The sequence below is a fragment of the Poecilia reticulata genome, chromosome 11 (genome assembly GCF_904066995.2).
Source record: "Poecilia reticulata chromosome 11, P_reticulata-male-v2, whole genome shotgun sequence".
Taxonomy (NCBI): Eukaryota; Metazoa; Chordata; class Actinopteri; order Cyprinodontiformes; family Poeciliidae; genus Poecilia; species Poecilia reticulata.
Genome location: NC_088840.1, coordinates 26,377,745 through 26,403,389, shown reverse-complemented (window position 1 = coordinate 26,403,389; position 25,645 = coordinate 26,377,745). Strand labels below are relative to the sequence as shown.

General features: G+C 40.7%; 3 long non-coding RNA genes across 4 annotated transcripts in view; 1 reads left to right on the top strand and 2 right to left on the bottom strand.

Annotated features, from left to right (window-relative positions):
* LOC145553621 (uncharacterized) overlaps positions 1-13,314 on the bottom strand; it is a 58,007-nt gene extending 44,693 nt beyond the window's left edge. Inside the window, exon 1 of the long non-coding RNA XR_014089680.1 lies at positions 11,842-13,314. This is a non-coding gene — a long non-coding RNA (uncharacterized LOC145553621). The remainder of the gene's footprint in view (positions 1-11,841) is intronic.
* Positions 13,315-15,284: 1,970 nt separating this feature from the next.
* On the top strand, positions 15,285-19,164 carry LOC145553865 (uncharacterized). Of its 2 annotated transcripts, XR_014089908.1 has the most exons (4): positions 15,287-15,810; positions 18,218-18,480; positions 18,719-18,967; positions 19,054-19,164. It is a non-coding gene; the product is annotated as an uncharacterized LOC145553865 (long non-coding RNA). The 2 variants fall into 2 exon arrangements; XR_014089907.1 differs by having other exon boundaries at positions 15,285-15,810; positions 18,218-18,967.
* On the bottom strand, positions 18,962-19,779 carry LOC145553866 (uncharacterized). Its single transcript, XR_014089909.1, has 2 exons — positions 19,294-19,779; positions 18,962-19,172 (listed from the first exon to the last, which is right to left on the bottom strand). It is a non-coding gene; the product is annotated as an uncharacterized LOC145553866 (long non-coding RNA).
* Positions 19,780-25,645: the final 5,866 nt, after the last annotated feature.

The following is a 25,645-nucleotide window of genomic DNA, read 5'->3' as shown; positions in this document are numbered from 1 at the left end:
AAAGAAGTGGATGGCGCTTGTGGCACCTGGTTCTGCTCACAGTGGGACCAAGCAGATGATGGTGGCTGATCAGTCTGTGGATACAAGAAGCTGGCAGGAACTGGGGCCTGTGAAAAGTGTCCTTCCTGGTATGATGGAGGATAATGCTGTGTGAAGCCAGCTTTTCCACCAACCCGTTGACTGATCAGTGCCTCGCCTTCACCGTTTTCAGGTTCCTTAAACTCCATGCTTTTATGTCCGTGTTCCACAGGAATGGAGGGGAGCCGTCTCGCTTCTGGGAAGGAGGCGTCAGCCACGGACACCTTCGGAGGAAGTTTCACACCTTGGAGAAGAGAGTCCCTGTCTGTTCTCTTCTGCCGCTCATGTAGCCTGAAAGATAAAAACAGAAATTGTTTCCTTTCAAAGTCGAGCCATCTTTAAAGTGCAATATCTGTTGAAAATAAAAAAACTTCTTACCAAACACACACAGTGGTATTGTTGATGGTGACTAACAACAAGTTGGTCTCGTCCTGTATGGGCTGGGGGTCCTCAAGCAGTTGTTTAATGTGGCAGTATGTTTGAACAATAGACTGCGGGATGGGTAAAACCTTCCCCTTGGTGTCTTTTGGCCGGTTTCTTGCTTGCTGATATTCTTTCAACAGCTTAAGGCAAATGCACTCAGACACTCTGAGTCACAGGTTTCTGGGCAGCCTGGTTATGAAGAGTCTGTGTGACAAACAGGTCATTGAAATAGTAGAAAAACACTAAAGTTCATTAACACTGATTTGATTGGAGCAGCAATGAAGTGCAGTAGAAAAGTACTTCTCATTTTGATGAGCTCAGCAAACCCACATTAATCTCCTAAGCTTAAAACTTTACAACGCTGAGAAAAAAAAATGTATTTGGCTTCCATGAGTGAATATGCAAACAAGTTATCCATTGTGTCAAATATCAGACAGGTTACCTTTCAGCTGCTTGCTGACCAGGTGCAGAGTCACTTTGTTTCCGGGAAGCCCTCCATGGTCCTGGTAACGTGCTCTTCTTGTTTTTAAGGTGTATTTGGGGGCTGCTTGTCCATAGTTTGCAGGTTAGAATACAGATGCAAGACATTTTCTACCTCTGTTGTTGACAATGCAGTTATTGTTCTGTTGAGGCTCAAAAGGTAATCTGCCAAGCTGTCAACTGCCTCCCATCCAGGAAAACCTCTGTAGTCACACCGGGTCTCCTTAAAAAATAAAAATAAAAAATTGGTACAGATATAGACACAGTCATTCCTTTGTTATCTCAAAGAATTTCCTGGAACTTCTGGTTGATCGGACTGGATAATCCATATTTGTACCAAAGGAAAAGGCCAACATGCCACAGAAGAAAAAGAGAGAAATAACAGTCTAAACCAGTGGTTCCCAACAAGTGCTGCAGAAGCCTTTTAATCATTTAAGTAAGCTGTTTGCAAGCAGGACACTTAAAACATGCAGTGGAGGGGTACATGAGGACCAGACTAGGGAACTACTGGTTTAAATAAAGTAGATTAAAGTATAAAATCAAGTAACGTTTCAGATTTATTAATTAAAAAAACCAAGGACCATGTGAAAGTCCTAGGCACATTCGAACCCTCAAAACCATGAATGTCCGACTTATCCAGCCTTGCAAGAACAATAGGTGTCAGTGATCTTGTCCACAGCTATATTTATGCTGAGGGTGTGAGGATCTGCTGTTTTCCTCATCGACCGGTAGCATTTAGCTGTGACGCACAGCTAAATGCTACTTACTTTTGACCTCATTTCTGCTTATTTTGATATTTACCTCAACACTATCCCTTTTTGTTGCACTCTTAGCAAATTTATCCGCCAACTCATCCTACTATTCCAATATGAGCAGGAATCCAAATTAACTTAACCCTGGACCCATATTTTTTAATTCTAAAAATTAATTAATATTCAATATGATATCTTGTCTCGTTTCTGAATTCTGTTCTAAAATACTTATTAATGCACTACTTGAATCTGAACAAATCAATATTTCTCTTTTTTTCTCGTTTCCTCACTCTATTCTAGAGGCATTAATATAGCCATTAGCTCACCTGTATAAACTGTCAATCTGTCTGTTATTCTTTTATTTTTCATAAGCATCTGTATATACTTGTAAATACTCAGCATATTCTTTATTTTTATACCTTTCCACCTCTTTTTTTTCTATTTGTCTGCCTTTTTCCAATAAGCTTAAATCAAATTCAGGTTTTCCACTTAACCAAGATGGAGTATCGGGAATACTCACCACAGGACTAATTAAATAATGATTTATTCCCATCTTACTTATCTCATCGTTTATAATCCATCCAAAACTATTTGACATTTAAAACATCTAATTGGTCGTGGGACATACTCTCTTACATTGTAGGACAAATATCCTAAATAGACTTTTTCTGGGAGTTTTTCTTCATCAAACTCTATCAGGATACTTTCACTGTTGGTTTTTTCTCCATTTTAAAGGTTTGAAGCCTTCTTACATTTTTTTATTTTTCCTCCTTTGAGATTTGATTTGATTTCCTCATCTGACACCTCCACTGGGATCCCCCAAATCACTCCCTTCCTCCATTTACTTCCTTCTTGTACCACACTCTATATTTTCCCATTTCTCTCATCCTACATGCTCTGTCTTTTTGTTCCTCTGTATTACAACTTACCATTAAGTTTCCATCTCTTAGTACTTTTGCATTAGTGATATCCCCCACTTGATTCTTCAGAATCGTGGAAAGTTATGAGAGGCCCCAAGGGACAAAACCTACAAACTCTCTTTCATTCACTATCGTTTGATTGCAACGGAAGTTAACTTAAAATTTCAGTTTCTGATTGGACCCCAGGCAGAGTAGGCGGGTTTTCGCGGACAGGAAAATAGCTGAGCGGCAGCGACTCACAGAATGACATCGTTAGCGCTCCTACAGTAATGTCAGCAATATCAGAAGTGTTTTGAAGCCGACAGCCAGCATCAGAAACCCCATCTATCAGTGGGACAAAGCTAGCCGCCACTTCGGAAATGGCAGTAAAGCCAGCCTGCACTTGATTTTAATGTGCGCGACAGCACAAGTTATGGCGCTCTCTTTTCAAAATAAAAGTGGATTTCCGGTTAATATTTGATTCACACGTCAAGTTTCTCTCCGGCGGCTATAAGAGGCTAAAACTTTGTGTTAATTAATTTGCAAAACGACATTATGTATCTGAAATTTTTTTGATATATTGTGTAGGCAAAAAAAATCCTGTAAAGCACATACGTACAACCTCAGTTAAAATTGGTCTTATAGGTGTCCCTGCGTCATCCTGAAGTGAAAGAATTATTGCTTATGTAATCCGAAAGATTTTTTGCATGTCAAATGTCAGCAATTTTGATAAAGGTAGAACATTTGTGGTTTACAGAATTTTTTTACCCACATATTAATTTATTTTCAGATATATGATTTCCTTTAGCAAATCAACACAAAGTTTTACATTTTTAAAGCCGCAGGAGAGAAACATGAATCAAACATAAACCGCACAGTGAAAGAGAGTTTGTAGGTTTTGTCCCTTGGAGCCTCTCATAGAAAGTTTAACTGGACTGATCTCCTCATTAACTCTAACAATCACTTTGAACTCTCTCACTTACCTCTCCATTTCCTCTTCAGACTCATCCCAGCTTTTCACTACTCTTCCCTTCTTTTCTCCACCTGCCGTTGCTGAAGAATTTCCTCTTTTTGAACTCATCCTTTCACTATTCGATGTTTCAGAACTCCCGTCTCTTTCACCATTTCCCCACTCTGGTCCACTCACAGCACAGCTGTGTCTACCCGCCGTAGTCTTCGTCCAAAGTTCGTTCACCAGTCCTCGGGATTTCCCGATAGAGTCTTGAACATTCCCCGACGCCGACTTCCAGAAGTCCGAGGTATTCTTAACTCTTTATCTTCATCTTCTCCTTTTTCAGTTCTTGATTTCAACTTTTTAACCATCAATCAGCTACTTAGATTCCACCTGCTCAGACGGAACCTCCCACCTTCCTCCATAGAAGCTATTAGCTCTGCGAGGCTGTTAATGTGAGACATGAAGTCACGTGGGACTTTCGAGGGGCGTTTCTGGGCGGAGCTTGGTAAGGTCCATTTCACTGAATGAAAGGTTCTGAGTCAGAAACTCTAGAACAGTGTTTCTCAACCCTGGTCCTCAATGCCCCTGCTCTGCATGTTTTAGATGTGCCTCTATTCCAGAACAGCTGATTCAAATGATTGCATGACCATCAAGTGGTGCAGAAGCCTGTTAATCACCCAGAGATACAATTCAGGTGTGTGGCAGAAGGGAAATACCTAAGACATGCAGGACAGGGGGGCGCTGAGGACCAGGGTTGAGAAACACTGCTCTAGAAACTGACTGCATGTTTGTTTGGATTGACAGGAACGTGAAAAAAGATTTGACATGATCTAGTAATTATATTTAAATCCTATCTGTGCTAAATATTTAATATTTACATAATTAACGTTACGTTGTTTTTGACTATTTTTTATTTAGTTCACAGAGTGATATTTATTTTGTTTTGGGTTGATTGATGTCATTGTGTACACCAAGTAATTCAACAAACCATAGTGTAAAAGGTTTCAAGTCCTTCAGCAAACCACACATTTCTTGGTTGAAGAAAGAAATGGGAGACTTCAATGGAAATGTGTTGCATCCAAATGCTACAATGTTTTTGGACTAACTAAAAATGTTTAATTCACCGTCTTAATTGTTGATGAATAAATATTTGGTTCTTTGAAATCGATGAGGTCTATGGTCTTTTACTGTGAGTAAATGTTAGCTGCTTCCAATTCTGAATTATTGGTAATAATTTTAAGCATACACTAGAAAAAAAATATTCACTTCACTCAAAAAGTACTTAAGGAAAGACACTTGAAAGAATATTTTAGTTTCAGTCATTGTTTAGCTGTGAAAAATGAAAATAAGCACTGGGTATGATTACGGACATTAAAATATACTGTATCAAGTATATAGCATACAGTATAATTTAACACATCAATTTGACTATATTGGTAGAATAAAGAAAAATTAAGGAATTCATCAATAAAGTTTTAAAAGGAAAGCCTTTTATGACAAAGTGTTGTGTTTTAGTTTACAGTACTACACTATCTGTACAAAAAAGCATTTAAAATGTTTTCAAGATACAAAAAAAACAAACAGTCATTACTTCATAACACTTAAACATTGATTGTGCGAAATCTTTTCACTAAAACATAGTATGGCGACTGGTAGGATCGAACTCACGACTCTGGGATCGGCCTCACTCTTCCCCTTTCTTCTTCCCCCACCCCCTTCTTTCCCCTTCCTTCCTTTCCTCCCCCCCCAAGCAGACTATTGTTCCCCAGCTTTAGCTCAGACTAAATCACATTTTGCCACATCACCTACTGTTCGTAGTCTTGTGAAGTCTTCTTCTTCTTGGTTTTTATTGGCGGTAGGCAACAAACTCAGTAGCATTACCGCCACTTACTGGTATGGAGTGTGGTTCGTGATGATCCATATACACTCTCACACACACACCTACTTATATAACTTTACTTTTATATAGCTTATATACCTCTCTTCATTGTTCTTTGCACATTCACAACCATCTTACTCTACTCAGATTCTATGAAATATCTTTGTTTTTTTAAGAAACCGAATAATTATTTGAATATGTCTACTCCCCAAATCCCTCCTCAAAATCTGATAAATTAAACCTTTCTTTAATACCTACACACTCTCTCAACATGCATCTTCTCTCATCTTCATATTTACAACGCTCTAAAATAACATGCTCTGTTGTTTCAAACTTCTCACAATAATCACACTTTCCAGTTTTATGCTTTCGTATTTTAAAAAGTGAATAATTAAGCCCCGTATGTCCAAACCTTAACCTTGTTATTATTCTTTCCTACTTCCTGTTTCTTCTACCCTTCCTTTTCCTTCCTACAAACTTTCGAATTTTATAAAAACCATCTTCCTGTTAAACCTTCATCCCACCTTCTCTGCCATATTTTCATCAGCTCCTCATGGATTTGACTTTTCCCTTCAGATTTACTTGTCCTAACAGTAAAACTAATAGAATTATGTATTGCCTTCTTTGCCGTTTTATCAGCCCTCTCGTTACCTACTACCCTTATATGTGCTGGAACCCATACAAAAACAACTAATAACCCCATATTTTGTATTCTAAATAGAGTATGATATATTTCTAATAAGATGTCCATCCTACAATCCGTATTGTTATATTTTATGCTTATCAAAGCCAAGCTTGAATCGGAGCAAATTATTGCTTGCAGTGGTTTTACATCCTCTATCCATTGTAATGCTAATAGTATAGCTAATATTTCTCCTGTATAAATTGATAACCCATCCGTAATTCACTTCCCTATTTTCAAATTGAATTCTGGGATTGCAAATGCTATTCCTATTTTTCCGGCTATTTTTGATGCATCTGTGTAAATTTGGACGTGTCGATAATACTGATTTAAATGTGATTGTGCTGAATATCTATCTACAACATTTGATTGGTCTTGTTTCTTTACCATTAATGATATATCTACTATTGTTTCTGGTAGAATCCAGGGTGATATAATTGATATTGGATCTGTTTACTAATTTCTAAAACATTCATTTTAAATTCCTTTACGTCCTTTTCAATTTTCCATCCATAACTTCTTATGTCTTTCTTTTCCTTTTCCCAACATGACTTTAACATTTCCCGAGTTGGATGATCACATTTATTACCCAATGTGGAAGTCAGCAGAAAAAGACGAAAAAGATTTGAGTCTTGTTTAATTCTCAATGTCTTCCAACATAAAACCAAAAATGGAATGAACCACAACCGTTGGTCACTTCACACCTCACCTTCTCTCCTTCAAAATAAAAGCATACATTCTGGTGTGAAATATATACATTGTATCCGCCACACCATCAAATTTAACCAATAATTAATTCCTAGTTTAGTTCTCCTTAGATCTAATGGCATTTCTCCCGTTTCTATTTCTAAGGCTGCTATAGGTGTTGTTTTGAATGCTCCAGTACACAATCTTAATGTTTGATGTTGAATATTGTCTAATTTATCCAGATGAGTTTTATCTGCTGAACTGTAAACTAAACAACCAAAATCAAAGTCAGATCTTACCATTCCTGTATAAATATGTTTTGGCGACTGTCTGTCTGCCCCCCATTCACTACCAGCCAAACACCTTAATATATTCAACTTTCTCTTACATTTATCAACAATTTTTTGAATGTGAATATTCCATTTTAATTTTTCATCAAACCACAAACCTAAAAATTTTATACTCTTTACCTGCTCTATTTTTTGATTATATAATTTTAATTCTATTACTGTTTGTTTTTATTATGAGAAAATATAATTACTTTTGTTTTATCCACTGAGAATTTAAATCCCCATTTCAGAGCCCACACCTCTATATCAATAATGACCTTTTGTAATTTCTTTACTATAAACTCAACATTTTTTCCTCTTTTCCAAAGTGCTCCATCATCTGCAAAGAGTGAACAACCCATGTCCTTTCCAATGTTTTTGAATACGTCATTTATCATAACCGAAAACAATAATGGACTTATAATACTAACCTGTGGCGTTTCATTTTCCACTACATATTTATCTGAAACTACTTCTCCAATTCTTACCTGTAATTCCCTGTTTGTTAAAAAGTCTTTAATCCATTCATATATTTTTCCTTTAATCCCCAATTTGTGTAACTTAATTAATAACCCCTCTACCCACATCATATTATATGCTTTTTCAATATCGAAAAATACTGCCACTGCACTTTCTTTGTTTACTTGAGCTCTTCTAACTTCATGCTCAAGACATAATTTTGAGTCATTAGTGCTACTCCCTTTACGAAAACCACTTTGATAATTAGAAATATATCCATTTTTATTTAAATAATAAACTAATCTATTATTAATCATTTTTCCATTATTTTACATAAGTTTGAAGTTAATGCTATTGGCCTATAACTTTCTGGTTTTGAATGATCTTTTCCTGGTTTAGCTATCGGTACAATAATAGATTCCTTCCATAACTCTGGTAATTTTCCCTCCTCCCATATTTTATTGAATAATTGTAATATTATAGCTTTTGACTTATCACTTAGTTGACTTATCATTCTATACCAAATTTTATCTTTACCTGGCGCTGTATTTTTGGTCTTTTTAAGCACACAATTTAATTCCACTATGGTAAAATCAACATTCAAAAAATGATTTATTTCTTCGTCACTCTGTATTAAATTTTTATACTTAAGAACAGTATATTCTCTTCCTTTTCTTCCCTCTTCACTAATGTTATTTGTGCTACGTATCTTACTAAATAATTTTGCCAATACCTCAGCTTTATCCTGATCTCTAATTATATCAACCTTCTCTACTTTTAATACAGGATAATCAAACTCTTTTTTAATACCATTCATTTTTTTAATTACTTTCCATATCTTCTCAATTTTTGTATCTCTCCCTATTGTACTACAAAAATTTCCCCAACAGTCTCTCTTAGCTTTCTTTATAATCCTCCTTACTACTGCTTGCTTCCTTTTATAATCAATTAAGTTCATATAAACTGGGTTATGTTTTAATACATTCAATGCTTTATTTCTTAATTTAATTGCTTCCTTACACTCACTTGTCCACCATGGCACCTTTTTCTTACCATTATTACTCCCTGACTTTTTAATAGAATTTTCTGCTGCTTCTGTAACCCAGCTGTATTTTATTTGTTTGTTCTGTGTTATTTGCTTTTCTGTATTGTTTTTACTTTATGGGTAGTGTCCCTTTAAGAGCAAGGTACGACATCACTTTACGGCAGCGTTCCGACTGCAGTTACTAGGGAAACTCCCGGGCTTTAGAGTTTCAGAGCTGCTGCGGAGCTGCCCTTCTGCATAGCCTTGACTTTTTTATGCCTGATATGTTTTCCTGCTAGTGCATTATTGTGGCCGATATTGGGGAAGGGAACCCTGGGAAGGTGCTCCTGTGCCTGCGGAGGAAGAGAGAGAGGCTGCGGGGTTTCTGTGTCTGTGGACGTCGGCTGCCATCGTCATTCTGGGTCGCCATCCCAGCCAGGACAACCTCTTTCATCGTTTCGTACCCATCAGACACGCACACAAATATAGAGCTCTATATGAAGTTTTTTTTTTTTTTTTGCTGGCGAGCTTCTTTTAATTTAATTTTATTTTTTACCAAGGACCCTGAAAGGATTCCTTATGACCTAAATGTTTTGTTTTTCTTTTCTCTTTGTGGGTTTTCCAGGAAAACTATGACAAAGTGTTGAAACGAAGTTGGATGTGTTTCAGTCCAGTAATTTGTAATAAATAAACTGGTTGATAGTAAACTGCTGTCTGAACCCGAGTAAATTCTGTTCTTTGGTTACACTTCCATTATTATTTTTGAGATACTTGCATTTACTTTATTTATATGCATATTAAAATCTACCTTTTCTAAATACATTTCACTCAAATGTCTAAACTTACTCCAATCTGCCTTATTAAAGTTTAATCTCTCCCCACTCTTTTTATACTAATTTCCAATTATTCCTACCCTTATAATTATAGGATAATGATCACTTCCTACTGTATTTCTTTATCAGTCTTGTGAAGTCTCCGAGAGAAGGTGAAGTCCTTCCCACTTCCTGCGTCACACGCACCTGTGTCCAATTAAATTAGCTGTTAATTGAAAAGAGGTGGGAGAGGAGCAGGAGTTCCTCAGACACAGACAGCAGAACAGACAGTCGCAGTACCACAAACATTCTCACAAAAAGTGTAAGTTTTTATTTAATGTAAAATGTGATGTGATGTTTAGAATAGAAGCAGGTTTAATGTGCAACTTTACCTTCAATGGGTGAGTTAATATAACTTTGACAGCAGAAAACACGCTAGCTAGCTGCGCAGGTGGTAGCAAGCTACGGTGGAGCCAACAGGTGTTTCTACACGGTTCCATATGATACTTGCCGATTAGTTTTGAATTTTATTTAATTGTGAGATGCTTATCCATGTAATTGCTCAGTTAATGTAAGCAGAAAGTCTTGGAAATTTTAACCGTCTTCTTCAGGGTAGCTTGGTAGAACGAGCGCTAGCTGGCGCTAGCCAGCACGGTAGCGCCCATCTCCCAGCAGCGGCCCCTGCTGGAAGATGGGCGCTACCGTGCTGGCTAGCGCCAGCTAGCCCGCCTGCCGCTCACTTGGGAGCAAGCTACCCTGGATGTGACGCATAACTTTTATGCTTAACAAATACTTGTATGTCTGTTAATTAAGAATTAATTTTATTTTGTCATTGACAGATTCGTGTTAAGAACTTGGAGAGGATTCCAGTAAACTACGGGACAGGGCACGTTAACATCAGGGAACAGCCTTGTCCCGTAGAGGGGTGCGGCTATGCCGCATCCCGACTTGACATCCACCTCCCCTCAAAGCCCACTCCCAGGTGAGACTTGTGGATGCAAGTTGGCCCACTATGCAGCTGAAGGACTTGAACCACAACTTCAAGCGGTGGATCAGAATCTTGGAGCAGGTATGTAAAAATCGATGACCACATTCAATGACCTACCTGTGTTCTCCTTTCCTGCAGGACTGACCTGCTTCTGGTATTGACTCCTTCCGTTCCGGTAGTCTGGCTGCCATTCCCCGCTGGTTGAGTGGCTGACATCCGGGAGCGGTGGGTCCTGCTGGGGAATGGTCCCGGCAGGACCCGCCGCTCCCTGATGGAGGCGGTATCCCAGCGGGCGTGAGCGCTGGGAGACGGTAGCCATTAGGGAGCCGAGGGTCCTGCTGGGGAATGGTCCCCGCAGGACCCGCCTCTCCCTGTTGGCGGCCGTCTCCCAGCGAAGAATGGCAGCCAGACTACCAGAAGGGAACGAGTCAATACCAGAAGTGGTTCAGAAACTACCACCAGGGTGACTGAGAGCTCGCAGCCATGGGAGGTACCCACAGAGCCATGGGTCCAGGAGGGACCTGCCTCTGCTTCAGAGCCCGCCGTCCAGGAGGGACCTGCCTCTGCTTCAGAGCCCGCCGTCCAGGAGGGACCTGCCTCTGCTTCAGAGCCCGCCGTCCAGGAGGGACCTGCCTCTGCTCCAGAGCCCGCCGTCCAGGAGGGACCTGCCTCTGCTCCAGAGCCCGCCGTCCAGGAGGGACCTGCCGCAAAACTCATGTCCCCTCCTCCTGTCCGATGACTGCAGTCCGTTAGAACTTTTTTTGTCCAGCGTCGATGACGACGGTAGACAGGGAGGCGGACGAGCAACTTGAAGTTCTACTTTAAGGAAGTAGAACTTCCTTGAACTTTGTACGAGTGGCTTTTGTAACCATTTGTTTTTTGTTTTTGTTTTTTATCATGTGAATTTCCTCTGCCCTTTTTTTTCTATTCCACTTATTAGGTTTGAAGTCTTTTTTTTTTTTTTTTTTTTTTTTTTTACGTTTTTGCACCTTATTTTCTTTAATATTTTGCACTTTATTATAGTCCATCGAGTCTTTGTGTGCGTTTTATTTTTTCATACAAGTACTTGCATTTCCTTTTTTGCACTTGTATTTTGAGTCTTTTTGTGTTTTTGTTAATACATGTACTTACCATGTCCTTTTTTTGCACTTTATTTATAAATAAAAAAATGTGTCAAAATCAAAACTCTATCATTTAAAATGGCAACAAACCTGTAGCATTGTGTCGTGTTGGGTAAGTGGCATTCCTCTCCCAGCAGGTCTGTGGTGGGGACACATCCGCGTCGTTTCGTGCTGTGGAAATCGCGGCAATGTCCCAGCAGGCGTCAGTGCTCGTGTACAGCTGTCTGCCAAAAGTCTCAAAGTAAACTAAGTGCCTTCCTTCCTTTCCAAGACTTTTTTTTTTTTTGTACATGAAGGGTTCTCTGCTCTGAGCATGTGTACCTCGAACCGGGGACTCCCTGCCAGCAGTGGCGGAGCTAGACTTTTAAAGTTGGGGGGGCCAGGACTACCTCTGGGGGGGCAAAATTTTAAATGTGTGTGTTCACATATATATAATTTTAAAAAATAACTGAATATTTGGTTAGTTTTTAAGCCCCTCTGTCATTTGACATGTTATAATTAACACCTTTGACTGGCGCACATGGAGACATGATACGCAGAGTTGATCGCAGAGGAAACTAAAATCAATCAAATTAAAGATCCTTTCTGAATATCATCTCATGGACACTGAACTAAATGCGTCTTTCTGACCGGGAGCTGACAGCGTGTTGAAGAGTTATGGACACCTTGGTTAGGAAGCTCTGATTGGACAGGTAATTTGACGGGTAACAATATTTCGGGTCGCACCAGAATTATTTGCCTGATGGTGGTTCGGGCTTCTGATGAGTTTACATTTAATGAGTTTGGAGCACACAGAGAAAACCTAAAGAGAATGTGATCTACTTATTGTAGTTTGAGTAGAGGAATAACAGCTGACTGTTGAGAGAGGAAAGAAATTAAAGTGCAGATCCGTTAGGCAGAAACAAGCGCAGAGCGCTGGGCAATAAATGCACGTAAATGCTCCAATTAATCACACATGAGATGACAAACGCCAAATATACAATATATAGTTACACTGCTTACGTTAATGGTGTTTTAAAAACAAAAGCAGTAAAAACTTAACCTAGTTAATATGCCAGATTCCCTCCTCACCCTCATCTTGATGAGAACAGAGAGCAGTTCGCTGGTTTCTGTCCAGACTGTGATCAGCTGACCACTTGGTGCGCAGACAGTTTCAACTTTACGCACAGAGAACATCGTGGAGCTCATTATTAATCAGACTAAGAACAACATCAGTCAGAGGATCATCTCTGATCTGGACGATTTAACGGACCAGAGACTTTGGAGCTCCTAGCGCAGCTGATCCGCTTCTGCTGGTTTTTCTCCCGCAGAGGGAAGTGATGCGGGATCAGGAACCGATCAGAGTTCTGCCGTCTTCTAATCACGTCATTTCGTGAAATGTTACCTGATTTCAAAAACGTTCTAGCAGAGAAATAATAAATGGGGGGGCCAATCAGAAGACAGGGGGGGCACTGGCCCCCCTGGCCCCGCCTCTGGCTACGCCACTGGGGGGGGGGGGACATGTCCCCCCAAATATTGGAGAGAGACAGAGACACATTCGTCCCCCCCAATAATTTCACCGCAGTTGCGAAGAATTTTAAAATCTTCCACTCGCATGCTTTTATTTTGAAGGCGCACAACAGCGCATTCAGCAGAGCGCTTCCTCCCCCTCCCCCCTCTGAACGGCTCAGAGTAAAGGCAGCAGCAGACGGAGTCAGAAACTCCGTTTGAATGAAGTAAACTGTCTGTCAGGAATGTTGCCATGAATATCGCTTGTTTATAACATCTTGTTGTCAGTTTATTTTCATATATAGAACTAAATCTTTTTTGGATAAGCTGTTTTAATTCTGGAATAGTCACAAGTTCAAAATGTTACTGCTTAAAAGTTAGCTAGTCTAGTCACAATGATTTAGAATGAGACTGAAACAGCAGCAAAATTAGCCTTTTTATTATTTAAAGTGAGCAACACCTGATCATACTCGACCACTTAACATGTATTTATATTGTATTATATTATATTATTTAGATATTTAGGAGAACAGCAGAGCTAGAATGATGTTGAAGAAAGCTGATGAAGCTCTGGCGAGGTCTTCATTTAGTTTATTGAAATATGTATTAACTGTTTTTAATTTTTAAATAAACTAAACTATTTTATTATGAGAGGAGCAGGTCAGGGAAGACATAGGAGAGCCAGGTGGAGTTTCAGAGTGTGAAGATATAAAAATTATATTAATTACAATAAAACCAGAAAGGAGAACAGATGAAGGCTGATGTCAGGTTGATTTCTTTCAATGTTTCAATTTTTGTTTTCATTATTTCCACACTATAAGGGTAATGGTTAGGAGACGATAAGAAAAGTGCTGGAGGAGAGGTTTAAAAATAAAGTTGTGAACATTTTTGCTACACTGTAAATAGAGTTGAGATGTATAATAATGTACATCTGAAAAGGAAGTTGTTTAAATTCTCATTCTGTATGATAAAAACATACTTTTTATCTTTAGTTCACATTCTGACACTGTACATTACTGTAGTGTCTGTTGTAAATCCATGAATCCCTGCAGGAACATCAGGCTGCAGAGAGTCAGAGGGAGGCAGAGACAGAAACACGTATCCGTAGATATTTTAGTTAAATGTTTGCGGCTGAAAATGACAGGAAAAAAAACATTTTGGTTTTTTGAATCAGTGCTTTTATGGATCATGTTTGGTAAGTTACTGAATGCAGAGCTGGAAAGTGAGACTGAGTTAACAGTGAGGAGCTAAAGGTCTGTTAGACGTGAAAAGTATCATTTTAATTTATTTTGTAGATCAAACTGTTGCACTGATGTAGAGAGATGTTCAAGAAGAACAAAACTTGTTTTTTAGATTTTATTTTTGTTGGTCAAACTGATGTATTGAGTTTAAAACTGTCGAGTCCTATTTTAGCTGTTTTCTACTTTGGTTTTAGAAAGAGGTAGAACCAGTTCAATTACCAGTCAATTTATATCAATGCATTTTGACCAATAATCAAATGTCTTTTGACCAATAAGATATATCAGAATCCGGTAGCCTGTCTGTGCTACCAGAGTATTTATCTTTCTAGTTGTGAGGAACATTCTAAAGCAGGGTGTCAAACTCCAGTCCTCGAGGGCCGGTGTGTCCTGCAACTTTTAGAAGTGCCTCTGCTGCACCACACCTGAATAGAATAATTAGGTCATTAGCAAGGCTCTGGAGAACTGAGGAGGTAATTAAGCCATTTGATTCAGGTGTTTTGTACCTGTGGCACATCTAAAAACTGCAGGACAGCGGCCCTTCAGGACTGGAGTTTGACACCCCTGTTCTAAAGTGAGTGTTCATCCTGGAATGATGGTCATTAAACTATGCATAACTTTAATCCAATTATTGGATTGTAGAATATTTGTTACTGAAACAAGGGGTCAAATTAGAGTAACGCATTACTGATGTGATGATGGAATAATTGTTTGACATTTCAAATCTTTTTTCACGTTCCTGTCAATCCAAACAAACATGCAGTCAGTTTCTAGAGCAGTGTTTCTCAACCCTGGTCCTCAGCGCCCCCCTGTCCTGCATGTCTTAGGTATTTCCCTTCTGCCACACACCTGAATTGTATCTCTGGGTGATTAACAGGCTTCTGCACCACTTGATGGTCATGCAATCATTTGAATCAGCTGTTCTGGAATAGAGGCACATCTAAAACATGCAGAGCAGGGGCATTGAGGACCAGGATTGAGAAACACTGTTCTAGAGTTTCTGACTCAGAACCTTTCATCCAGTGAAATGGACCTTACCAAGCTCCGCCCAGAAACGCCCCTCGAAAGTCCCACGTGACTTCATGTCTCACATTAACAGCCTCGCAGAGCTAATAGCTTCTATGGAGGAAGGTGGGAGGTTCCGTCTGAGCAGGTGGAATCTAAGTAGCTGATTGATGGTTAAAAAGTTGAAATCAAGAACTGAAAAAGGAGAAGATGAAGATAAAGAGTTAAGAATACCTCGGACTTCTGGAAGTCGGCGTCGGGGGAATGTTCAAGACTCTATCGGGAAATCCCGAGGACTGGTGAACGAACTTTGGACGAAGACTACGGCGGGTAGACACAGCTGTGCTGTGAGTGGACCAGAGTGGGGAAATGGTGAAAGAGACGGGAGTTCTGAAACATCGAATAGTGAAAGGATGAGTTCAAAAAGAGGAAATTCTTCAGCAACGGCAGGTGGAGAAAAGAAGGGAAGAGTAGTGAAAAGCTGGGATGAGTCTGAAGAGGAAATGGAGAGGTAAGTGAGAGAGTTCAAAGTGATTGTTGGAGTTAATGAGGAGATCAGTCCAGTTAAACTTTCTATGAGAGGCTCCAAGGGACAAAACCTACAAACTCTCTTTCACTGTGCGGTTTATGTTTGATTCATGTTTCTCTCCTGCGGCTTTAAAAATGTAAAACTTTGTGTTGATTTGCTAAGGAAATCAGATATCTGAAAATAAATTAATATGTGGGTAAAAAAATTCTGTAAACCACAAATGTTCTACCTTTATCAAAATTGCTGACATTTGACATGCAAAAAATCTTTCGGATTACATAAGCAATAATTCTTTCACTTCAGGATGACGCAGGACACCTATAAGACCAATTTTAACTGAGGTTGTACGTATGTGCTTTACAGGATTTTTTTGCCTACACAATATATCAAAAAAATTTCAGATACATAATGTCGTTTTGCAAATAAATTAACACAAAGTTTTAGCCTCTTATAGCCGCCGGAGAGAAACTTGACGTGTGAATCAAATATTAACCGGAAATCCACTTTTATTTTGAAAAGAGAGCGCCATAACTTGTGCTGTCGCGCACATTAAAATCAAGTGCAGGCTGGCTTTACTGCCATTTCCGAAGTGGCGGCTAGCTTTTTCCCACTGATAGATGGGGTTTCTGATGCTGGCTGTCGGCTTCAAAACTCTTCTGATATTGCTGACATTACTGTAGGAGCGCTAACGATGTCATTCTGTGAGTCGCTGCCGCTCAGCTATTTTCCTGTCCGCGAAAACCCGCCTACTCTGCCTGGGGTCCAATCAGAAACTGAAATTTTAAGTTAACTTCCGTTGCAATCAAACGATAGTGAATGAAAGAGAGTTTGTAGGTTTTGTCCCTTGGGGCCTCTCATAACTTTCCACGATTCTGAAGAATCAAGTGGGGGATATCACTAATGCAAAAGTACTAAGAGATGGAAACTTAATGGTAAGTTGTAATACAGAGGAACAAAAAGACAGAGCATGTAGGATGAGAGAAATGGGAAAATATAGAGTGTGGTACCAGAAGGAAGTAAATGGAGGAAGGGAGTGATTTGGGGGATCCCAGTGGAGGTGTCAGATGAGGAGAGCAAATCAAATCTCAAAGGAGGAAAAATAAAAAATGTAAGAAGGCTTCAGACCTTTAAAAATGGAGGAAAAAACCAACAGTGAAAGTATCCTGATAGAGTTTGATGAAGAAAAACTCCCAGAAAAAGTCTATTTAGGATATTTGTCCTACAATGTAAGAGAGTATGTCCCACGACCAATTAGATGTTTTAAATGTCAAATAGTTTTGGATGGATTATAAACGATGAGATAAGTAAGATGGGAATAAATCATTATTTAATTAGTCCTGTGGTGAGTATTCCCGATACTCCATCTTGGTTAAGTGGAAAACCTGAATTTGATTTAAGCTTATTGGAAAAAGGCAGACAAATAGAAAAAAAAGAGGTGGAAAGGTATAAAAATAAAGAATATGCTGAGTATTTACAAGTATATACAGATGCTTATGAAAAATAAAAGAATAACAGACTGACAGTTTATACAGGTGAGCTAATGGCTATATTAATGCCTCTAGAATAGAGTGAGGAAACGAGAAAAAAAGAGAAATATTGATTTGTTCAGATTCAAGTAGTGCATTAATAAGTATTTTGGAACAGAATTCAGAAACGAGACAAGATATCATATTTAATATTAATTAATTTTTAGAATTAAAAAATATGGGTCCAGGGTTAAGTTAATTTGGATTCCTGCTCATATTGGAATAGTAGGATGAGTTGGCGGATAAATTTGCTAAGAGTGCAACAAAAGGGATAGTGTTGAGGTAAATATCAAAATAAGCAGAAATGAGGTCAAAAGTAAGTAGCATTTAGCTGTGCGTCACAGCTAAATGCTACCGGTCGATGAGGAAAACAGCAGATCCTCACACCCTCAGCATAAATATAGCTGTGGACAAGATCACTGACACCTATTGTTCTTGCAAGGCTGGATAAGTCGGACATTCATGGTTTTGAGGGTTCGAATGTGCCTAGGACTTTCACACTGTACTGTTTTTTTTTTTATTAATAAATCTGAAACGGTACTTGATTTTAAACTTTAATCTACTTTATTTAAACCAGTAGTTCCCTAGTCTGGTCCTCATGTACCCCTCCACTGCATGTTTTAAGTGTCCTGCTTGCAAACCGCTTACTTAAATGATTAAAAGGCTTCTGCAGCACTTGTTGGGAACCACTGGTTTAGACTGTTATTTCTCTCTTTTTCTTCTGTGGCATGTTGGCCTTTTCCTTTGGTACAAATATGGATTATCCAGTCCGATCAACCAGAAGTTCCAGGAAATTCTTTGAGATAACAAAGAAATGACTGTGTATATATCTGTACCAATTTTTTTATTTCTTATTTTTTAAGGAGACCCGGTGTGACTACAGAGGTTTTCCTGGATGGGAGGCAGTTGACAGCTTGGCAGAGAACCTTTTGAGCCCCAACAGAACAATAACTGCATTGTCAACAACAGAGGTAGAAAATGTCTTGCAGCTGTATTCTAACCTGCATGCTATGGACAAGCAGCCCCCCAAATACACCTTAAAAAACAAGAAGAGCACGTTACCAGGACCATGGAGGGCTTCCCGGAAACAAAGTGGCTCTGCACCTGGTCAGCAAGCAGCTGAAAGGTAACCTGTCTGATATTTGACACAATGGATAACTTGTTTGCATATTCACTCATGGAAGCCAAATACATTTTTTTTTCTCAGCGTTGTAAAGTTTTAAGCTTAGGAGATTAATGTGGGTTTGCTGAGCTCATCAAAATGAGAAGTACTTTTCTACTGCACTTCATTGCTGCTCCAATCAAATCAGTGTTGATGAACTTTAGTGTTTTTCTACTATTTCAATGACCCGTTTGTCACACAGACTCTTCATGGCCAGGCTGCCCAGAGACCTGTGACTCAGAGTGTCTGAGTGCATTTGCCTTAAGCTGTTGAAAGAATATCGGCAAGCAAGAAACCGGCCAAAAGACACCAAGGGGAAGGTTTTACCCATCCCGCAGTCTATTGTTCAAACATACTGCTACATTAAACAACTGCTTGAGGACTCCCAGCCCATACAGGACGAGACCAACTTGTTGTTAGTCACCATCAACAATACCACTGTGTGTGCTTGGTAAGAAGTCCTTTATTTTCAACAGATATTGCACTTTAAAGATGGCTCGACTTTGAAAGGAAACAATTTCTGTTTTTATCTTTCAGGCTACATGAGCGGCAGAAGAGAACAGACAGGGACTCTCTTCTCCAAGGTGTGAAACTTCCTCCGAAGGTGTCCGTGGCTGACGCCTCCTTCCCAGAAGCGAGACGGCTCCCCTCCATTCCTGTGGAACAGGACATAAAAGCATGGAGTTTAAGGAACCTGAAAACAGTGAAGGCGAGGCACTGATCAGTCAACGGGTTGGTGGAAAAGCTGGCTTCACACAGCATTATCCTCCATCATACCAGGAAGGACACTTTTCACAGGCCCCAGTTCCTGCCAGCTTCTTGTATCCACAGACTGATCAGCCACCATCATCTGCTTGGTCCCACTGTGAGCAGAACCAGGTGCCACAAGCGCCATCCACTTCTTTGGGTTTCTGCTACGGTCCACCAGCTCCAGTTTTGACCTCATTTGGACAAGGACAATTCCTACCCAAACAACAGTCAAAAACATAACGTTAATTATGTAAATATTTAGCACAGATAGGATTTAAATATAATTACTAGATCATGTCAAATCTTTTTTCACGTTCCTGTCAATCCAAACAAACATGCAGTCAGTTTCTAGAGTTTCTGACTCGGAACCTTTCATTCAGTGTAATGTAGCTCAAGTGCTTCGATGTCCCAGGTGGTCATCAAGGGCACAGCAGGAGTCGCGGCACGGAGGACCGCCAGGCGCATGATTGTGACGCGCCTTTTGACGCCTTGAATATAGTCACTAAGGAGCGACCTGGCCACCTCCGAGTGGAACTTGGAGGAGAGGTGGACACCTTTCAGTGTAATGTAGCTGAAGTGTGTCGATGTCCCAGGTGGTAATCAACGGCACAGCAGGAGTCGCGGCACTGAGGACAGCCAGGCGCATGATTGTGACGCGCCTTTTGACGCCTTGAATATAGTCACTAAGGAGCGACCTGGCCACCTCCGAGTGGAACTTGGAGGAGAGGTGGATGTCAAGTTGGGATGCGGCATAGCTGCACCCCTCTACAGGACAGGGCTGTCCCCTGATGTTAACGCGCCCTGACCCGTAGTTGACGAGGATCCGCCTCTCCAAGTTCTCAACACCATGGTCCGTTTTTAGATGCCCAGCCAGTTTTGGTGTAAGGCGATGGCATAAGGGGCATCTTGGAGACATTCTTGAAAAAGAATTTGATCAATCAATGACAAATGAAATTAATTTTTAATTGACAGAATTGTTTAATGTAGCCATTCTTGTACAGCAGCTGGATCAGGTTCTATTATCCCCTGTGCAGATATACTTCAAATATGTCACAGAAGTCTGAAAGAATTTGCATTTAGAAGGGGACAGTTTGAGACCAAAATTAGCAATGCGTTGGAGGACCCTCATTAACCCTTTTGGTGAGTATATTTGTGGTGCTGCGACTCTGTTCTGCTGTCTGTGTCTGAGGAACTCCTGTCTCCCACCCCTCTACGGGACAGGGCTGTCCCCTGATGTTAACGCGCCCTGACCCGTAGTTGACGAGGATCCGCCTCTCCTCCAAGTTCTCAACACCATGAGCCGTTTTCAGATGGCGAGCCAGTTTTGATGCAAGGTGTTTGCAGATGGGGCATCTTGGAGAATTAAGTTTTGAATGAAAAGTAGTTTGAACATGAATATTGTATAGTATCAAAAGAAAATCTACAAAACAATTACCACTTTGCATTAAAATCCAAACAGTCAAAAACATAACGTTAATTATGTAAATATTAAATATTTAGCACAGATAGGATTTAAATATAATTACTAGATCATGTCCAATCTTTTTTCACGTTCCTGTCGATCCAAACAAACATGCAGTCAGTTTCTAGAGTTTCACTCAGAACCTTTAAGTGTAATGTAGCTCAAGTCTGTCGATGTCCCAAGTCGTCATCAACGGCACAGCAGGAGTCGCGGCACGGAGGACAGCCAGGCGCATGATGGTTACCTCTTAATGCCTTGAATAACGTCACTGAGGAGCGCACTGGCCAACTCGGAGTGGAACTTGGAGGAGAGGTGGATGTCAAGCCGGGATGCGGCATAGCTGCACCCCTCTACAGGACAGGGCTGTCCCCTGATGTTAACTCGCCCTGACCCGTAGTTGACGAGGATCCTCCTGTCCAAGTTCTCCACACCATGAGTTGCCTTCAGGTGAAGAGCCAGTTTCGAGGTGCAGTTGAAGCAGATGGGGCAACTAAAAGACATTCTTGAAAAAGAATTTGAAAAAGAATTTCATTCAGTGTAATGTAGCTCAAGTGTGTCGATGTCCCACGTGGTAATCAACGGCACAGCAGGAGTCGCGGCACGGAGGACCGCCAGGCGCATGATTGTGACGCGCCTTTGGACGCCTTGAATATAGTCACTAAGGAGCGACCTGGCCACCTCCGAGTGGAACTTGGAGGAGAGGTGGACGTCAAGTCGGGATGCGGCATAGCCGCACCCCTCTACGGGACAGGGCTGACCCCTGATGTTAACTCGCCCTGTCCCGTAGCTGACGAGGATCCGCCTCTCCTCCAAGTTCCTGACACCATGCGTTCCCTTAGGTGCCCAGCCAGTTTTTGGGTGCGGTGTTGGCACAATGGGCACCTATAGGGAGACATTCTTGAAAAAAAAATTTGATCAATCAATGACAAATGAAATCAATTTTTAATTGACAGAATTGTTTAATGTAGCCATTCTTTTACAGCAGCTGGATCAGGTTCTATTATCCCCTGTGCAGATATACTTCAAATACTTCACAGAAGTCTGAAAGAATTTGCATTTAGAAGGGGACAGTTTGAGACCAAAATTAGCAATGCGTTGGAGGACCCTCATTAACCTCACCTCATGTTCTTCAACCCAGCTTGAAAATATGATATCATCTAAGAAGGCAACAACCTCCAACAATTTTTAATTGTTATCAACAAACATACTGTAAGTATTTGTTAAGCATAACAGTTATGTGTCACATCCAGGGTAGCTTGCTACCAAGTGAGCAGCTGGCGGGCTACCCTGGATGTGCTACAGCCCACTTGGTAGCAAGCTATCGTGGAGCAAACAGGTGTTTCCACAGTTACAAATTCGAAGGTTTTCTGCTTTCAAAGTTACATTAACTCGCCCATTTAAAGGTTGAGGAAGGGGAAGAGTGAGGCCGATCCCAGAGTCGTGAGTTCGATCCTACCAGTCGCCATACTATGTTTTAGTGAAAAGATTTCGCACAATCAATGTTTAAGTGTTATGAAGTAATGACTGTTTGTTTGTTTTTTTGTATCTTGAACATTTTAAATGCTTTTTTGTACAGATGGTGTAGTACTGTAAAGTAAAACACAACACTTTGTAATAAAAGGCTTTCGTTTTAAAACTGATGAATTCCTTAATTTTTTTTATTCTACCAATATAGTCAAATTGATGTTAAATTATACTGTATGCTATATACAGTATATTTTAATGTCCGTAATCATACCCAGTGCTTATTTTCATTTTTCACAGCTAAACAATGACTGAAACTAAAATATTCTTTCAAGTGTCTTTCCTTAAGTACTTTTTGAGTGAAGTGAATAATTTTTTCTAGTGTATGCTTAAAATTATTACCAATAATTCAGAATTGGAAGCAGCTAACATTTACTCACAGTAAAAGACCATAGACCTCATCGATTTCAAAGAACCAAATATTTATTCATCAACAATTAAGACGGTGAATTAAACATTTTTAGTTAGTCCAAAAACATTGTAGCATTTGGATGCAACACATTTCCATTGAAGTCTCCCATTTCTTTCTTAAACCAAGAAATGTGTGGTTTGCTGAAGGACTTGAAACCTTTTACACTATGGTTTGTTGAATTACTTGGTGTACACAATGACATCAATCAACCTAAAACAAAATAAATATCACTCTGTGAACTAAATAAAAACTATATGAAACAGTTTGTGAAGTTATTTAAAGTAAAGAAAACATTTATTTTTTTTCTTTTTAATTTGTTCCAGTCACTGCTGGAACAAATTCAGCTCACTGGGAGGTGAAAGTGAGACTTTCATTAGAGGGACAGTAAATTTGCCCCCTATATTGGCTGTGTCCTGTTTCAGCTATTCTAAACTGCCCACATTTTTTGCATGTGTTGTGCAAAATTTGCACGTCAGTTTTCAAGGTTCTCTACCAGGTTGAGCAGGGGCCACAGCAGAGTCCAGAGCAGGGGCCACAGCATAAGCATGTGGAGGAGGGGTGGAGAGGCTCCACAAACTCTGTTGCTGTTGGGTAGTGAGGATAACGGATCCCTGTGGTGCCACTGGAGTAATTGCCACTAGCTGAGGCCTTTTGGGTGGGGCAGGGAGAAGCTGCCGCTGTCCTGATGGATTTGTCCCATCAGTGAATTGTAGCTTTTTTTTTGACTGCCCCACAGTGTTGGATGGTAGCCTGTACGAATGCAGTGGCCCTGAATGTGGTACGCCGTAATGCGGACGTATATTTGCAGGCAGAAGTGGGTCAGCAGGAACAGAAAAGCGGCTGGGAAGGTTTAACCCTTGAAGTACCACAGCGGTTTCTTGCCTTTTGACCCTTCTGTTATGCCACTGAACCAGGGTGGTGTAGCTCACATCCACTAGCTGCAGGTTTGTCTGCCCCATCACAGCTCCATTTGCCAGAACGAGCTGCCTGATCTTCCTTTACTCTTGAAGGATTAAATCCCACCTGGAGACTGTGCCTGCCCCTCTTTTCTTTGGACTACGACGGATATTGCACAGCCGGACAAAGATGGTCTCCACCAGGCGGCAGCTGTCTGGCCATTGGGCAGATGGGGCTGGAGTGGTTAAAGCATGCCTCTTCACACTCTCAACCCCAGGAGTAAATTCCTGCCTCTTCTTGGGGGACCAAAACCTCCCAATGTTCAATTTCTCTTGATGCCTTGCAGCAAATACCACCCTCTGTTTATCAAACTCCAGCAGGTTCTGCCACAGAGCAACAATGCAGGAAACTCATCAGTCTGAAAATAAATAGATATTGATTGAAGCTATTCAATTTTATATAACCAATTGTTAATTTAGTAAGAGCTTCTATATGGAAATCCCGATCAATGAATCATAATTTGTATTGACACACGGAGCATAAAATCAGCCAAGAAAATCATTGAGACTTTACTTATTTTATTCACTTTCAGCGCTGAAAGGAGACGCTTTTACCATTACATCCGAGAAGAGTTTCTAAAAAAGTCTGTGCAGCGTCTGAGGAGGAAGAGGAGGGTAGCTGATAATATGGACTGAAGACACTCCCTGAAATCACACCATGTCTCTGTGGCCTGGGAAAACGTTTCTTTTTCGTGAGAAATGGACTTTAGTGTCTAACAGAGTCAAACATGTAACTCTTTACTACGGGCCTTTGTCTAACAGCGTGTGACTCTTTCTCGACCTTGGTGAAGCGTCTCAACACGACTCAATGTAAAATGCCACGCCATGGCGGAAAATGCTCCTTAGGGCAAATTTACTGTCCCTCTAATGAAAGTCTCACTGGGAGGTGAGACTTTCACCTCCCAGTGAGCTGAATGTGTTCCAGCTAATTAAAAAGAAAAAAATAAATGTTTTCTTTAATTTAAATAACTTCACAAACTCCCTGCGACAGACTGGCGACCTGTCCAGGGTGTACCCCGCCTCTCGCCCGAAACGTTGGCTGGAGATGGGCACCAGCACCCCTCCCGACCCCACTGAGGGAAAAAGGGTGCAAGAAAATGGATGGATGGATGGACTTCACAAACTGCTTCATATAGTTTTTTATTTAGTTCACAGAGTGATATTTATTTTGTTTTGGGTTGATGTCATTGTGTACACCAAGTAATTCAAATAACCATAGTGTAAAAGGTTTTAAGTTCTTCAGCAAACCACACATTAGGGTTCGGGGGAGTCAACAGCCATTTCGTGGCATTTGAACGGGGAAAGAGGGAGCGTTTTGAGCCATGCGGTGGCATGTGTAGTAACATGCAAAATCCACCGAGTGGAGCTCTTGTCTTACTTTTTGACGATCTGGATTTCGGTGTGGGGCTGCTGGGAGGTTTTGGGTTCAGCCATTGGGGTTTATTTCGGCCATGAGGTGTCATGGTGTTTCCCGGGTCCCGTCAAGTGGGGATTTGGGCTCGGTGGGCTCGTGGGGTTCTACGGGGTCGTTAGGGGAGGGTCCTGGGGCCGTGAGGGAGCATGTTTAGCCATATGGAAACCTTTGGTTATTTTCCAAAGGGTGTATTTGTGGGGTGAACTGATGCGGGTGGGTGTGTGTGTGTGTGAGAGGCCAACCATGGGGGATGTTTTGGCTCTGCGCACGTCGACCTCCAAAGAGCGGAGGAACTGCACTACCGGAGCACAGTGGTGAAAAACGATAGCGCTTTTATTTTTATTTATTTATTTATTTTTCCTGTTGCGGCTCAATTCCACACCCACACGCTGAAGAAGTACCCGTGGTGCTTTTTGTGGCACGCACATGCCAAGAGCAGTAGCAGTACCAACGCTGCTTTTTGCGGTACACGACCACACAGTGGATGCTGTGGTTTAGCGGAGGATGCGGGTAGCTTCGCCGACGCAACCCTGGTATTATTGGGAAGACCCCCCCACCGAACACCAAGAATGCGTGGCTGCTGCGATCCACTGCAATTGTGTCGGGTGGAG